Source organism: Aulonocara stuartgranti, assembly GCF_965226115.1.
Source record: "Aulonocara stuartgranti genome assembly, chromosome: 14".
Lineage (NCBI taxonomy): Eukaryota > Metazoa > Chordata > Actinopteri > Cichliformes > Cichlidae > Aulonocara > Aulonocara stuartgranti.
The window spans coordinates 26,563,947-26,571,298 of NC_138950.1; positions in this window are offsets into that span (position 1 = coordinate 26,563,947).

The following is a 7,352-nucleotide window of genomic DNA, read 5'->3' on the forward strand; positions in this document are numbered from 1 at the left end:
CCTGTCTGACAGACGCCAGGTGGTCAGACTGGGCAGCATCACCTCATCCCCCATCACACTGAACACTGGTGCTCCACAGGGGTGTGTACTGAGCCCTCTCCTGTACTCACTCTACACCTACGACTGCACAGCCACTAACAGCTCCAACATCATTGTGAAGTTTGCGGACGACACTACAGTGGTGGGTCTTATCACCAACGGTGATGAGACGGCTTACAGGGAGGAGGTCAGCGCCCTGACCCACTGGTGTCAAGACAACCATCTCACCCTCAACGTCGCAAAGACAAAGGAGTTGATAGTGGACTTCCGGAGGTGCAGAGAAGTACACACCCCCATCACCATCAACGGCGCTGCTGTGGAGAGAGTGAGCAGCTTCCGGTTCCTTGGTGTACACCTGGCTGAGGATCTTACGTGGTCAGTACACACAAACAAAACAGTGAAGAAGGCGCAGCAGCGCCTCTTCTTTCTCAGGAGACTGAAAAGATTCGGCATGAGCCCCCGCATCCTCAGGACCTTCTATCAATGTGCCATTGAGAGCATCCTCACTGGATGCATCACCACCTGGTATGGCAACAGCACCGCCTACAACTGCAAAGCTCTCCAGCGAGTAGTGCGGTGCTCTGAACGGATAATTGGAGGTGAGCTTCCCTCCCTCCAAGACATCTACAGGAAGCGCTGCCTGAGGAAAGCGGGGAGGATCATCAAGGACTCCAGTCACCCCAGCCATAAACTGTTCAGACTGCTTCCATCAGGAAGGAGGTTCTGCAGCATCCGGTCCTGTACCAGCAGACTGAGAGACAGCTTTTTCCATCAGGCCATCAGACTGCTGAACACGTCATAGACACCTCAGCTTCACTACTGGAACTTCAACATTATGCACTCCACACTGTATATAAATGCCACTTGTTTTGCACATATTCAACTCTGTATATTTTATATATTTTATTATTATTATTATTATTTTATTTTATTTTTTTACTATTTAATTTGTAAAAATGTGTATACACACACACACACACACACACACACACACACACACACACACGTAGGAAAATATTTAGTATACACATCCAGAAATGCATACACTATTATATATTGTACATATATTTATTAGTTTCAGGTTGGCCATTCTTGTATTTTGCTCGTTTGTGTTGTTGTGTTTGCACATCTCTGTTGCTTGTGGGGCTCGCACACAAGAATTTCACTCGCATGTGCTGTGCCAGTGTGCCTGCACATGTGATGTGACAATAAAAAGTGATTTGATTTGAAAAAAAAAAAAAAAAGTGATTTGATTTGAACTGCAACTGTAAGGCTGGTATTGTATTCACTCTATGACTGAAATCTGTCATTCTGCCAAAATGCAGGTCTTAAAGACATCTAATGTAGGGAGAAGTACTTTTGAAATCCTTTATGGATGATTTTGCTAATGTGGTAGACAAGCAAAGATTAGCAAAACTTTACATGTGTGTAGTTGGAATGCAAATGAAAGAGTTTGAAAGTAGGTTTGGACAAACACATATTTGATTAAACTGAAGAAAGGGAATTTTACATATACAGTAAATTGCTTTTATCTAATATATTTATATGTTAAAACTAATTATGCTTTCTTGCATACAGTTTTCTTCAGAAGATGTAATACGGCACGTAATAATACATGTAATACTATATTTGTGTGTGATCTTGCCAAGTACAGAGAGACTTGTAGAACAGTTACTTTTGGCAGCTTCAGCCTTATAAAACACCCACAGCTTCACTCACTCATCTTCTCTGCCTGCCAAACAAACTCAAAGAAGAAGAGATCAAAGGAAATCTAAACATCAAGAAACTAGCTGACATGTTGCTGAGACAAGGTGTTTCTGGTTCTGTATGTGCTTTACAAAAGTTCAGCCTGTATAGATTTTTGTAAAAAATAAAAATAAAAAAAATAATCAAATGCAAGTTTCCCTTGTTAACAGTCCAATTTTACAATATTTTTATAACAGTCTGATACTTGGTATATATCCCCAAAAATGAAGCTGAAACGTCTCTATCGCTCCCTGGTGTCTGGCTGCAGTATAGGTCATAAACCCCGCCTCCTCCATGTTAGTCGGGGTCCGACTAAAATAAATTTATTCTCCTCAGATAATATTTTTCCAAAGATTCTTTCTTTTGTTTTCAATAGTTCTCATCATGCTGATTGATGTCCAAAGGGGTCTCCTTTCCCATAAGTTTGATTCTAATTCCTACCGCGGTGATGTTAAATTGGGGTGAAACGTCATCATAACAGCTTTGACTGACAGCTGCAGTCACGGAGAAACTTGCATATCTCTGTTCGGGAATAGCAGATAGAACGTAGGCTCTGAGAGGAGGGCCAGCATTTACTCTACGAAAACACGACCGAGTGTTTTAACCTGACAGCCTGAGGTGTTCTTCAGTAAACTGGACTACCCGACAGAAGGACCCGAGGCCCCGCTGCACTTTTTCGGTAAGTTAAACGTGTTTGTAAGCTAATCTGTAACTACCGTCCTTAGCTAGGTCCTGAGACCTAGCTAGCTAAAATGAGCACTCGGCTGTGGTGGTTCGTTTAGCTAACCCGTGCAGGTGAATGAATTTACCCTGACTAAAGAAATCAAGAGAAACGCTCCGGGCTACTCAGTCACTAATTACTGTTACTGTACTTTTATTACAAGTATTATACTGTAAAAGCAACAGGCTGCACCCTGCTTCAGTTCCTGTGCAGAGCTGAATATTAAAGATGTGCAAAAAACGGCATGTTTTCAGTCTCTTGCCACATTTGTAAAGACAGTAACATTTTTTTAAAAGCTTGTACTTCAGTAACTCATTAATCAGGAACTATGGATTAAAGTACTGTAGTGTACTGTAATACTGAAAAAATGTAAAAGAACTTCAGATCCTGAGTGTGTGAGGACAGAAGAATCAGCTTTATTTCAACTTTGAGGGATAAAATTTATATTTAAGTTTGATGGTTCTGTTCTCTTTGTGATTACAAGGGCTGCCCTCAGATTCAGACCTCAGCACCACCCAATGACAGCAGACAGATCATCCAACATGTTCACATGTTAACTGCAAAATGAACTGATGAAAACAGTACAAAGGTTAAAGTACCACATGTGCTGTAGTGAAAGCTGCAGCTGTTTTATTGATAAAGTTAAGGACAAAAAAATAAAAGGATTAATCATCCATGTAACTGTGTCACTAGCATTAACAGGACCTCAGTTTGGTGTTTCACAGAGCTGCTAATCTCAGACCTGCAAAGCTTCTGTTTTAAACACTTGATGTACTCAGCTGCATGAAGAGCACGTTTGAGTTTCTCTGACACAATTAAATAAAACCTGATGAAGGTCAAAGGTCGTCACTTGTATGTTGAACTACAAACTTGTCATCTGGAATTCTTTCACAGTTTTTTGCAGATGGTGTGTTATTTACCATAAAGTGATTCAGAGTTATTCATACCAGAGTAACCAGAGAGAATAATATATTTTTAAATATATAACTTTCTACAGGACTGAATATAATATCTTTATGTAAAAGACTGGAGCCTCTGGGGAGTATCCGAGTATTTATAATATTACACAAACCAAAGGTCTCCATCACAGTGTTCATGAAATGCTGGGTTCATCCATCTCCTGGGGCGGGCCTACAGAGGAGTGCTGAAGATTTCCCTGTGAGGGAGCTGCTGGTAAAGATCATGAGTCCTGCTTAATCAGTGTGATGAGCTTCAGTGGTCCTGGTGTTTCTTAAATGATGCCTCTTACAGTGGGTCAACAGAACTTATGGCACAGGACAGCTGTGATGAAAGAAAGGGAAGAAGTTTCTCCAAACCTCTGGACCCAGAAACCCAGCTTGGTCCTGATGGTCTCCCTCACTAGTTTCGCCCCAGAGTGAATGTAGCTGTTGATATAATATGGATTCTATTATTAAATGAAAAAAAAACAAATTAGACTACACTACTGAAACGTTCTGCTGATGTTTTTACCAGGCTGTAGAGGGCTCTGAAGATTTAAACAGTTTTAGATCCATTACACTCACAGTCTTATGTTAAAATCTCAAAGGACAGCATTATATTTTTGATATTAACAGTAACTCTGGGCATCTGTGGAGTGTGCAGCTGATCTCATCGCTGTCTAAAAATGGATAAAAAAAACATAAGGAGTGCTGAATCATTCAATAACACAGACTATTAGAGTAACAGGTGTGTAGCATCGCTAACTAGCTAGCAACAAGCCTCCAACACAATGCGTATGCTAGTGGCTAATCTAGCAAACAAATTAACAACAGAATGATTTTAGATGTTTCAGAACTATAAGACGATAAGCTGTGTGTCTTTTTTTAAAAACAGTGACATGGTTGTATTTACCTTAATTAAACGAGTCATCAGTCGCGGTAAACCAGCAAAAAACTCGAGCCGGGCTACGTAAAAAGTGTAGTGGGGCGTGTTTGCGGTCACGTCCAGCAGGTGTGTGAGCGGGAGCGTTACACAGTCGCTCCACCTCAAGTCACTACTGCACAGACTCTGGCTCCAAATTTGCAAGATGGCAGCCTCCACAAGCGGGATATGTTGGCTTCATTTTTGCACAATGGGAGGAGGCGGTGTTGCGTCGTCCATCTTTTATACAGTCATTGAGGTCACCACAGTGCATCATCTGCTTCCACTGTGTTCTATCCACAGCATCCACTTCTGTCACACCAACTCTTTTCATGTCCTCCTTCACTACATTCATGAATTTTCTCTGTGGGTTTCTTCTTTTCCATCTTCAACATGTTTTCTCCAATATGTCCACTATGCTTCTACTCATTCTAATCCTGTCCCTCTTGGTCACTCCATACAAAAATCTTCAAATCTGCCACCTGCAGCTTCACCTTCTGTCTTTGTGTCATTGCCACAGTCTCCAAACCCCCACCTTCTTGCAAACCTTCCATTTAAACCTCGCTTCTATTCTTCTGTCATAAATCACCTGTGACACTCGTCTCCACCTGCTCCACTTTGACCTAAACTCTCTTCTTCACTTCTCTTGTGCACCTTTGCTTTGGATGGTTTACCCCAGCTAACTTCACTATCTCTATTGTCTATCTCTGTTGTTACCAAATGACATGTTGGTTAAATGTCAGTTTTTAAAAAAGCACACACTTTTTCCTCCATGACATTCCAATCATTTCTTTTTTCCAATCAAATTAGGATATTCATTTAAACCTTAATTATCTTTTGCTCTCTCACTCTTTTTCTCTCGTCAGGCTGGCTGTTGGGCCGTATGTGCAGCAACAACGATGTCCTCGTTGCTATGGAAACGTGAGAGGGTGAACTTTTGTCAGATGCCAAGAGCTTGCTCCAACAGAAAGTGTTGGTTGTGTGTGCATGTGTCTGTGTGTCTTAATGTACGTGCACACTTGCACATGGTGTCACCATGAGTATGTGTGAAAGAAAACAGTGTGCTTATCTTTGAAGAAGACTGCAAATCCCCCTTCGGTCTGTCACTCTCACTCCTCCAGCAGCGTGACTCTCTTTCTTTCTCAGCCACACTTTCCGTAGCTTCGATTATCTTTCATTCAGATACACCCTTGCCACATGCTTTCACCCTCCCTGAAGTTGACATAAAGAGACTTTACGTTCTCATCACCTCTTCTGCTCTCAACTCCTCTCCTGCCGGTGTCTTCCTGTTTCCTTCCATGAAAGTAAAACAAGAAAACTTGCTGTGTGCTTTCCTGTATTTCTGTAACTACACTCCCGCCTTGCATTGTTCCATGATATGCAGATTCTCTCAAAGTACAGACTGCATTGATCTTTTCTGTCCTCCCTCTCATTCACCCCATGTCTCCCTCTATCCATTATCCTCCCTTCATTCAACTCTATCCCCCTCCTTCTTTTCTAATGACCTCTTTGCTGATTCAGAGACAATGAAGAGTTATGGCATATCTATATAGCTGTAATGATAATTAGCTGAAAAAAACTATTAGACTACTGAAAGATAAACAGCATAAGTACAGCACAGCAGCTGGTGACAAAAAATGTTCCTCTCAAAGTGTCTCGTCATGCAGCTTCTGCAGCATTTTGAGAAAGATTCAGGGGTGAGATCTGTGATTCAGAAGTGTGTGTGCGTGTGTGTGTGTGTGTGTGTCCTAAATTAGGTGAATGACTTGTTGTTGCTGTGTGGATCTGCCTGCCAACACAAAGGCCCTCTCTTCGACTTCAGTTAATCAGTATGCAGCTCCTCTCCACATCACTGTCCTTGTGTTGTAAAAACATACACACACACACTCTGACACACACATAGATGCAAATAAACGCACACTTCATTGGAATTTTGTTCCTGACTTCACCATTGTCCTTGTGGTATAAATATCACATATACAACAAAGAACACAGAAGCTGAACTGAGTCCAAAGTCCTGAATGCCCGTGTGTATATATGTGGATGTTTTCACATTCGCACAAACTTACTCCAGCTCCTCTCTCACACACACATGCATCCATACCAAAGATATCCTTGTGAGAAACCATGATATTCAAGAACGCACACACACACACAAACACACACCCACACACACACACATGCAAACACACACACACACACACTGGGGTGATAAATAAAGCAGTGCGAGCTCAGCAGCAGCCCTTTGCCATGTCAGGCTTTACTGATGTGTCGACCAATCCAGGGGAGTGATTCAATCAGGTCTGCAAAGCAACAGCCTAAACTCAGATCTACAATGTGAACACACAGGAAAACACACAAACACAGACATCAACACAAACACAGACACAAAGTTATGAGAAAGTACATTTTTTTCCATCTTTTTCTCAAAATTAGTTTTCTGTTTCTCTTGTTGTTACTATTTTTTAAAAAAGAATCTTGTTCAAATGACTGAACTATTTCTTTTCACTTTTGGCTACACTTTTAAAAGCTAGTTATTGTGACAACACATGAATAGATGACATGTAACTCTTTCACAATGACATTAAAAAAAACAGTGAAGTAAAGCTAATTAAGCAGGGTTAGCACAGAATATAAATAGGAGAGGACAATAGTGGTAAAGGTAAAGATTACAAAACACCCTTCTCAATTTTAAATGTCTTTTGAGAACTCAATCATAAATTTAGCTCTCTCAAGTGTGTGCTGTCAGACAAATGAGTGAAACTCATCCTACACTGTGATAGTCACCTTTAAGATCCCACATACATTTTTAAGCGAAATCTGGGCAAACAAAACAAAACAAAAAAACAGCAAACAGCTTCACCTGCTTACCTATAGATAGTCGCATTTCATGAGTGTTTCACATGTATTTTGAACAACCAAAACAGGAACAAGATGCTGAGGATGTCAAAGTATAAACCCATGAACACAACATTCTCAGGAATGT